Source organism: Magnolia sinica, chromosome 4 (assembly GCF_029962835.1).
Source record: "Magnolia sinica isolate HGM2019 chromosome 4, MsV1, whole genome shotgun sequence".
Taxonomy (NCBI): Eukaryota; Viridiplantae; Streptophyta; class Magnoliopsida; order Magnoliales; family Magnoliaceae; genus Magnolia; species Magnolia sinica.
Genome location: NC_080576.1, coordinates 11239586 through 11249692, shown reverse-complemented (window position 1 = coordinate 11249692; position 10107 = coordinate 11239586). Strand labels below are relative to the sequence as shown.

At 39.4% G+C, this 10107-nt stretch overlaps 1 non-coding gene across 1 annotated transcript; it reads right to left on the bottom strand.

Annotated features, from left to right (window-relative positions):
* Positions 1–9150: 9150 nt before the first annotated feature.
* Positions 9151–9257, bottom strand: LOC131244670 (small nucleolar RNA R71). The gene has a single exon (XR_009170450.1). It is a non-coding gene; the product is annotated as a small nucleolar RNA R71 (small nucleolar RNA).
* Between the last annotated feature and the right edge of the window lie 850 nt (positions 9258–10107).

Sequence of the window (10107 nt, the reverse complement as noted above, 5' to 3'; positions counted from 1 at the left end):
GATTGCCAAGGTTAAGTGATGGCTGTGGGTGCGAGTCTGCTCGGTCAGCGGCTTATCCCCCCAGCTCCTTCCTTAGGTTAGAAGGCTCGATTTTCAGGTTCCTTTGTCGCCCTCCTTCATGCCCCAAATTGTAAAGTGGGCTAGGTCTGCTCGTGGCTTCGTCAAGCTGAATGTCGATGGTTCTGCCTTAGTCAACCCGGGTAAATCGGGCAGAGGGGGCATTTGCAAGCGAGAAGATGGAGTGTTCTGTTTCGCTTTCTCAGTGGGGTATGGTATCGGGTCTAACTCTAGAGCTGAGCTCAGGGTTGTTTACAATGGCATTTTGTAATGCCTGGAGTCAGGTTTTAACATGGTCCAGATTGAATCTGACTCGAGGCTAGTGGTGGCCCTTCTTAATGGCTTGCTGGAACCTACTTGGTGGTGGATTCACTGGATTAAAAGGATCGATAGGTTGAGGGCTGCTGGGTCCTTCTTGTGCAGCCACATTCTCAAGGAAGGGAATGGTTTAGCAGACAGGATGGCCTGGTTGGGATCCTCACTCCAACAGTCCTTTGTGGCATGGGAGGTGGCAACTCTTCCTCCTAAAATCAGAGGCTTGATTTTTCTAGACAAAGTAGGCCTCAAGGCAATCCGAGTCCCTCCTAGATCTGGGCTAGGCTCAAGTTCATAGTTGTTTTGTTTCTTGCTTTTACGATAGGCTGTAGCTAGGGTCTCTTTTTGTTCGCTGGCTCAGGCCCGAATGAGATGTAAAGGTTCTTCCATGAAATATAGATACATTTTGAGTAAAAAAATTTACAATTTTTACTCTCAAGACTGAGAAAACACTGATTAAGTAACATAATCTCCCATCCCCAACCTAAAATCTACATTGTCCTCAATGTAAAAGATATAAGCATGCAATGCACATGAGACAACAAAAGTAAGGGAGAAGTGAAGGAAAGGTAGTACCTAAGGAAGGAATCAAGAGGCTCTTCTTAAAGGATCTCAGTGTGAAAATGGGTTATCACAAGAGTTACACCAACAAAAAGCAAGCTATCATAGAACAACTGGAAAACAACTTATCCTAAACAACATAAAGACGACTATCCTAAAATTGAAAAAAAAATAAAAAATTAACTACACCTCTGTCGGACTAGGAGATCTATCCTGATAAACAGGATCATTCAGAGGTATGGACATATCCTCTTAATCAAATTGTTCGACAAATGACTTTAATCGATGTCCATTTACCTTGAATTCATTGTCATTGTTTGGATTCTGAATCTTGACAACCCCATGAGGATAAACATTGGTAACAGTGAAAGGGCCGGTCCAACCAGAGGGAGTTTTCCTAGAAAAAAGTGTAACCTGAAAATGCCCCGGTTTGTCAATTAGCGTGAGCGTTGAGTTAGCTAGACAGAGGAGCCCCATAGGAAGATGGATCAAGCGTCTACCTCAACTGGATGTGTGCAAGAACTCGTCATAGGTAAATCTTAGCCTCACATCCCATGTCCTAAAACACTAGGTAATTAAAACACTTAAAATTGAATAGAACACCTAAGGTTTTTTGCCAGAAAACTTTTTCAAAAAAAAGAAAAATCCTAAGTTTTCTACCTTTGTCGATTTATCGACAAGTGGTTCGATGAAATCGAACCCTATTGTCGATGTCCTCGAAGCTCACTCGATATTATCAAAATGAGGACATAAGATGTCTAGCAACCACAAAGATCTCTAGATAGAATTATCGATATATCGATAGACGTTTCGATATCATCAAAATTTAAATCTCGAGTCCATCGAGTAGACTCGATAAAATCGACATCATGTCTGTTGTGTCCAAAGTTCTGCTAAAGAAAATCGTGTAATCCTCGATATATCGAAGAGCACTTCGATATCTTTGGAATTCAAATCTCAATGATATCAGAAGCCCTTTAATAATATCAGATTGGGACACATTTCTATCCAGCAAGTTTTTCAGGTTATTTTTCTCAGATTGAGGGTCACTCGATAAAATTGATATTCAAATATCGATCATATTGAGGCATGGTCGATGTCATTGAATATAGACACAAACTATCCAGCAAGCTTATAGAAAAAAAATTTAGAATTACTGATGAATTGGCACTTCCCTCGATATCATCGATATTCGAATTCCGATGATATCGAGTGATGCTCAATCATATCATTTACCTGAAAATATTCAAAGGCAAGTCTCTCATATTTTTAAATGTCGAGGAATCAAACCTCATGTCGATGAAATGGGAGTTCGAAATCCGATGACATCGACACATGTTCGATTTCCTCGACCAACTGGCAAAAGGTTTCAAAAGCATTTGACATTTGAGTTTGTGTCATCGAACGGCCAGTCAATGCTATCGAGAGTATACGCTCGATGATTCGAACTCTGTAAAAAATGTGACCATTTTATATCCGTTGGAACCTTTTGCCTATTTAATGAGAGCTTGCCCTTGGTTGTTAAAGAGAGAAAATAGAGAGTGTTTTTATGTGTTTAACCCTAAATCATATACCCTAAGCCTTTTCTCTCATGGAAGATCATCCTCCAATCCACCCTCATCATTGACATTCAATAGAGTGAATTGGGGAATGAACTTCCGCATTCAAGGATCCTACAACTACCACCTTAATGACAGATCATTAAGCTGGGATGCCTTAAATGTATAGATGATTGAAATCACTATATCTCCCTTATAGGAAAACATTTTATAGAGTAGGATTCCATTATAACCTTGACTCAACCCATCGCCATGTATTGGTACATCTTCTAAGTTGCGGTTCAAGTAAGATGAAGATTTTTCGTCATCAAAGAAGGAGATCTTCATCAACATACTAAACGGGGCTCATCTACTTATCTGTAAGTCATTAGAGTCTAGAGGACCCTTGTGATCATTCCTTCTGTAGGATTGGGTCTAAGGTGTTTCTCACCCCCTTGCAAGTCTTTATACGAGGCCGCCGGCGGGAGTGTACATGGGGGTGCTTTGTGTTGACCCTTTCTCTGTGGAGAGCATAAACTTTTAGGTCCTTGTGTAGGTCATTGGCCTGTGTGGCCTAGAAGTCGGGTGTTGTGTGTTGACCCTTGCTCATGGGAGCATAAAGTATGTCGTGTAGACACGTTGTGTCAGCCTAAGTGTAGGTTGTACTGGTTAGAGGTGAACCTGATTTAAAACCTCCGGTTTGAAGTGAACCTATTGTGAAACCTCCTTTAGTGAGATCCGGTACACTCAAGGGCTGAGTGCGTCCGCCGGAAGTTGAGTAGACAAGTAGTCGAACCACTATAAAAATGACTGTATTTGAGATTATTATTGTCTTCTATTGCTTGTGTGAATGCTTTAAATGCTTTTATATTTGATTATCTGAGATCACATCTCACACAGTCACATCCATCATAAATTATGTTTGCATCTTGTTCATCTTTCAATTAGTTTTATGATTGGATCCTCTAATTGGCTCGGAAACCATTAGAGTTACTCTGAAGAAATCCTGATGCATGCATATTTACTTAGGATTAGATTGATAGGATTTTAAATAACCATAAAATATTAAAAAGTCCTATTCACCCCCTTCTAGGACATATTGGCATATTCTCACTTCAACTAAAGCGTTCATTACCGCAATTTCATAACCGAGAATTATACAAGAGGACCTTCTGACCTGGTGTAAATGATTTTCAAAGAATGTGTTGGTCATGAAATGCCTTCATCCTATCCTTGTAAATTCTCAAGTTCTTGTACGCATCGTTCCGAATTTCTTCGAGTTCATTCAACCGAAGTTGGCGAAGCAAGCCAGCGTTGTCCATATTGAAATTCAGATTTTTGATCGACTAACAGGCTTTATGTTTCAACTCCACAAGCAAGTGGCAGGCTTTCCCATAGACAAGTCTAAAGGGAGACATTCCAATATGGGGGTTTTAATGTAGTATAGTAAGCCCATAAAGCATCGGTTAATCGGAGTGACCAATCCTTACTGTCAAGGTTAACCGTCTTTTCTAAGATGTGTTTAATTTTTCTATTGAAAATCTCAGCTAACCCACTTGTTTGTGGGTGGTATGGAGTGCTCACTTTGTGGGAGATGCCATATTTCTTCATTAAATTCACAAATGGCCTATTGCAAAAGTGTGATCCTCCATCATTAATGATGGCTTGAGGCGTTTCAAACCGGGAAAGGATGTTTTCTTTTAAGAATTTAATGATTGTTTGATGGTCATTGTTCCAGAATAGAATCCCTTCAACCCATTTAGTGACATAGTCTACTACTAGCAAAATGTATAGATTTCCAAAGGATTGGGGGAATGGTCCCATGAAATCGATGCCCCAGCAATCAAATGCTTCGATAATAAGAATAACATTTAAGGGCATCATATTTTGACGGGACAATGCTCCCAGTTTCTGACAACGCTCACAAGCTTTGCAAAACTCATGAGTGTCCCTGAACATAGTGGGCCAGTAAAAGCCACACTGCAGAATTTTGGCCGTGATCTTTTTAGTAGAAAAGTGACCACCATAGGCCTGAGAGTGACAGAAGGAGATGACACTCTGGTATTCATTATCTGGCACACATCTCCTTAAGATTTAGTCTGGGCAATATTTAAACAAATATAGATCATCCCAGAAGAATTTGCGCACCTCAGTGAAGATTTTTTTTATATCTTGCGCAGTCCAATGTGTCGGCGTGAAACCTATGGCAAGATAATTAACAATATTAGCAAACCAAGGTGAATGGGAGACTTTGAACAGTTGTTCGTCAGGGAATATGTCATTGATATGTATCGTCTCAAGGGAATTAGGGAGATCAAGGCGGAAAAGATGGTCAGTCACTACGTTCTCTACTCCCTTTTTATCTTTTATTTCCAAATCAAATTCTTGGAGTAGGAGGACCCATCGAATTAGGAGGGGCTTAACATCTTTCTTAGAAAGAAGATACTTGAGCGTCGCATGATCTGTGTAAATGATGATCTTGGATACGATCAAGTAAGACCTAAATTTGTCCAAAGTGAACACTACGACTAAGAGTTATTTTTTCATAGTCGAGTAGTTTACTTGGGCAGGATTTAGAGTTCTACTTGCATAATGAATAACGTAGGGCTTCTTTTCTTTACTCTGGCCTAAAACTTTTCCAAGAGCATAATCAGATGCGTCGCACATAAGTTCAAAAAGAAGACTCTAATCGAGTGGCTGCATGATAGATGCAGTGGTTAACATACTCTTAAGCTTAGTGAAAGCTTCCTAGCATTGCTCAATCCACTTGTATGGTGCATCCTTTTGAAGTGGATTGCATAGAGGATGAAAGAGGTGACTAAAGTCCTTTATCAATCTTCTGTAAAACCCAGCTTGTCCTAGGAAGGATCACACGTCTCGTATGTTCTTGAATGGAGGTAGGTTAGAGATAAGATCAATTTTAGCTTTATCTACCTCAATTCCCTTGGACGAGATGATATGTCCAAGGATAATTCCCTTATGGTTCATGAAATGACACTTCTCTCAATTGAGTACCAAATTCTTTTCTTCACATCTTTTTAACATACATTTAAGATTCTCTAAGTAATCGCTGAAAGATGGACCAACGATAGAGAACTCATCCATAAAGACCTCTAGATATTGCCCCATCATGTCAGAAAAAATACTCATCATACATCGTTGAAAAGTGGCGGGGACATTACACAATCCGAATGGCATCTTTCGGTAAGCAAAGGTATCATAAGGACATGTAAATGTGGTCTTTTCTTGATCTTCAGGGGCTATCTTTATCTGATTTTGTAGCCCAAATACCCGTCAAGGAAATAAGAGTACAAGTGACTAGCTAACCTTTCCAAGATTTGATCGATAAAAGGTAAAGGGAGGTGGTCCTTCCTTGTGACATTTGATAAGGGTTGAATATTGCATATCAGACCCTAATTATTGCATGATTTTATGTACATGATAATGCTTAATGGAATATTTTAATTATATTTTTGTTGCAGGATGAAATCAGGAGCGTTGATGGAAAAAGAGTACTACAAACATGGATTTGACACTCCGAAGTCACCAGAGCAAGGGATGCACTTTAGAGAACTAAGACTGAAGAATTTACATGCTAGGGATCCGAGGAAATCAAGCCGTTCACGTTAAAAAAGGCCCGAAAATGGTCCAGAATGCAAGATCACATGGTTTTCGCCATCCGATTGACTCAAAACTTCATACATGAGATGGGGGGCATAAATAAACCGTACACAAAAAATTTCAACCATTTCATATCTCGATAAGTGGCTCAACGGCCAGATTAGCCCATTAATTTCCAGTTTGGGGTCCACTTACAAGCTACATATGCCTCATCTTTGGTATCAACACTTTAAATTATATGGAGAACCATATGGATGGAGGAGATTTGGTACATACATCATGATGGACCTCACATGTGCACTGCATGCACACAGTGCGGACGCACACCAACCGTGCACCCATACACTCAAGGTCGGTCAGCAGGCGCTGACCGACAAAATATAAAAAAAAAGGGAAACTTCTGTTTCCGGCTTCGCGAAAACGTGAAACAGGGACTTGCGGTCCCCTGTTGTGGGCCACCATCATGATTCGTAGGTCCAATCTGGACCGTCTATTAGACCATAATGGCCATATTATCATCGCCTAGGTGGCGGTATTTCATATGACAACAGAGATCGGTTTTCAACCGTTCAAAAGCAGAATGGATGGCAAGAAGCGAAATCACGTGAGCCGAATCAACAGACAGTGAAAACCGTCCATTCTCGACCGAAATTTTATGCTGCATCCAATGGATAGCTTGGATTTATCTAGATAGCAACGAAGTGGGCCCCACCAACGTCACAGCGCGATCAGTGCGAAAGAAGACGCCGGATGTTGTCCGACTTTTGCATCGGTTTTGGCCCACCATATTTGATCAGATGGAAGATCTGATCCGTCCATCATGTAGAGAACTCGAAAACGTCCTAAGGGACGGTATTTATTTGGAAACTGAGCGAGGAAAGAAGAGTGTTTTTTACGTCTGAACTTGGCTGCGTAAAGAAGTTACGCACGCTGGTGCGTAAAGACCTTTCCACCGACTCTTTGTACGCATCCTAGCACATCTCACCACCGCACCTAAGAGCTATAAAGGAGAGAAGAAAGGCTCGTTTTCAAGGAGGAAAAAGGGCTGGTTTTTAAGGAGAGAAGAAAGCAAGAGAGAAGACAGGGGAATCTGTGGCTGGACGTGGAGCTGGGAACAGAGAGAGAAAAGGGAATTCAAGAGCAGAGATCCAGGGAGAGCTTGGAAAAAGAGAAGAAAGAAGGGAGGGAATGAAGTTTTACTTTTATAAATCTTATTTTTCCGTCTTCCTAATTAATTCCATGAGTTGCTAATCTTTTAGCTAGGGCTGAGATGAAGCCCCTATTATGATTAACTCTTCCATGTGTTGATTTTATCTGAATTTGATTGGGTTGTTTCTTTCTCTAGTGTGCTTAACCGAAATCTCTGTACTTCTCCATTCTATGAGCTTAACCAAAGTGTAGATGTGGATGTTGTTTGGAATAGTATTCTAGGTACTTGTGTCTGACCATGAACAGGTTCCTATAGAGGAAGAAACATGAATCTACATCTCTCCATGCCTGACCATGGATGGAAAGATATGATCCATATGCTTTAAGGAATTATACATTCTGTGTGCCCGACCAAGGACATAGAGTGCGCTTTATTTATTTTGATATCAATCTGAATCAGGGTGAGTCAACAGGTAGAATAAGGTTTATGATAATTAGGGGTGGATTCGAAAGTCCTAGTCTTCTCCTTGATTGAATTTTTCTCATTATTCTTGGTTATTTTTCCATTGATTTTTGTTTAGTTTACTCAATTACTAGCTCAAATATTTGTTGGATTAGTTAAGAAGAGTCTTTAATTTTGAATTGTGACAACCAGTCCTCGTGGGAACGATCTCGTAATACGTACCATATCTACATCTGATTCGTATACTTGCAAGTTTAAAATCATTTAAATCAGGTCGGTTTAAATAAAACATCAAGTTTTTGGTGCCGTTGCCGGAGACTGTTTCGGTCCAATTGGATTTAGGATTCTCTCTTATCATTATTCATAGTCTTAGGATTTTACTAACTTTAGATTAAAGTTTTTTTTAGAAACTAACCTATTTCTTGTTTTGTTGGATCCTGACATAAAACTTCTAATTTGGTAATCCCTTTCTAAATTCTCTACTTTCTAATTTCTATTTTTAGAATTAGGGTTTTATTTTTTTTTAGAAATTTTCTATTTCTAGGCTTTCTTTTTTAGAAATTTCCTATTTTCTAATTTTAGATTTTGATTATTCTTTCAAGTAACTTTCTATTTTCTAATTTTAGAAATTTTTTCCCTTTTTAGAAACTAACTTAGCTTTTTATATCTAAGATTGGAAACTTTCTTTTTTAGAAATTAACCGTTGCTTAGGATTCTTCTAGCATTATTTTAGGAAATTCAATTTATTTTTGTTATGTCTACAGGAAGGAAGCTGCTAAATAAGATTGTCTTTAAAAGGAGGAGCTCTCAAATCTTCAGACATTCATCATCGCCTTTTCCGGGTTCTTCCTTCCAATTCTCGTTTACATAGCTTTCTCTTATTTTTAGGAATTCATAACTTTTATTTTTAGTTTTATTCATCTTAGGTTGCATCTTAGTTTAGTTTTCTTTCTTATATTGATAACATAGTTTATACTAAGACGTAGATCTCTGAACATAGAACTAGCACCTTTCGATCCTGAAATAGAAAGAACCTTTCGTAGAAGATTTAGAAACATCCTATTTGAAATGGCGGAAGAGAATGGAACTAAAGCTCTTAGAGATTATTCAGCTCCTATCCAATTCAATGCGCCTTCATGTATAGTGTTGCCTACCACCACAGCAGTACACTTTGAACTTAAACCTGGGGTCATACAATTGTTGCCCTCCTTTTATGGTTCAGATAAGGAGGATCCATATCATCATGTGAAAGAATTCTTAGACATTTGCTCCACCGTTAAGTTCCAAAACTTTTCAGACGATTCGATCCATTTGCGCCTTTTTCCTTTTTCTTTGAAGGATAAGGCGAAAGCATGGTTGAATTCTTTAGGAGTTGGGTCTATCACTACATGGGACCAACTGTCTAAGAAGTTCTTAAACAAGTTCTTCCCGGTTCATAAAACTAATGCTCTCCGTAGAGAAATTACGAATTTCAGACAAAAAGAGGGTGAGCACTTTCATGAAAGTTGGGAAAGATGGAAGGATTTACTTCTTAAATGTCCACACCATGGTTTTGAAAAGTGGCAACAGGTTCAATACTTCTATGACGGTCTAACACCCCAAAACCATCGCATGGTTGACACCACCAGTTCGAAGCTTGAAATTTCTTTGAAACCTTGTGTGAAAACTCCCAGCAATGGGACTATTCAAATAGAGGTGAAAGAAGCCCTCAACCACTGAAGAAAGGGGGTATATATGAGGTAGGAGTCACGCCAGATCTTTATGCCAAAATTGATAACCTGACAAAGAAAGTGGATGCTTTAATGTTAAACAATGGACCTCCACAAACAACTCAGGTCGAGTCATGTGCCATATGTTCTAGTCTCGCCCATCCTACGTAGTCTTGTCCATCTAGTTCAGCATTTTCAGAATTTCTTTCTGAACAAGTGAACGCTATGAACACCTTTAGGAGAACTGAGAATGATTCTTACTCAAACACCTACAATCCAGGATGGGTTAGACATTCAAATTTCTCTTGGGCAAAAGGACCATAACAAGGAGGACCATCTGGAAATCCCCCTATGCAACATTACTCCCAAGTTGGCAGTCAACAACCTCAACAATTCTCACAGTATCAACAAGTGCCTCCACAATCTAGGAAACCATCTCTTGAGGATACATTCAATCTTTTTATGCAGAGTTCACTTCAATTTTAAAAAGACACCCAACATACTTTACTAGCTAACCAGCAAAGTTTACATGCAAATGCACAATCTATTGCTAAGCTGGAAGTACAGTTGGGTCAACTTGCTGCCACATTGAGTGAGAGAGAGAAGGGCAAGTTCCCTAGTAAACCTGTGGTAAATCCAAAAGGACAGTATGAGATTGGCTCTAATTCAAACCAAGAACAATATCATGAGTAAG